Raw genomic sequence first — 322 nt, 5'->3', positions numbered from 1 at the left:
AACAATCATATGAATGCAAATGAGTGGGGTCAGAGTGGAGACCCAAACTCCATCTGTAGACAGTTGGACATCCCCTCACAGAAGGGTAAAAAGGAAGGGATGAGCCAGCCAGGATGCAGTATAGCACTGACAAAACACACAACATTCCTCTAGTTCTTTAATGCTTCCCCACCCCCTACCCCCACTATCATGAACCCAGTTCTACCTTACAAAGCCGGATAGACTGGAGCATGTACACTGGTACAGATAAAACTCTCAACACAGAATTCAAGACAGATAAGCCCCTCAGGAACAATCAGAGGAGTAGCAATACCATGAGAGT

This window comes from Echinops telfairi, unplaced genomic scaffold (assembly GCF_000313985.2).
Source record: "Echinops telfairi isolate 266 unplaced genomic scaffold, ASM31398v2 ScPeMD7_1425;HRSCAF=1921, whole genome shotgun sequence".
Taxonomy (NCBI): Eukaryota; Metazoa; Chordata; class Mammalia; order Afrosoricida; family Tenrecidae; genus Echinops; species Echinops telfairi.
The sequence above is the reverse complement of the archived record's forward strand: the minus strand, read 5'-3'. Positions refer to the sequence as shown.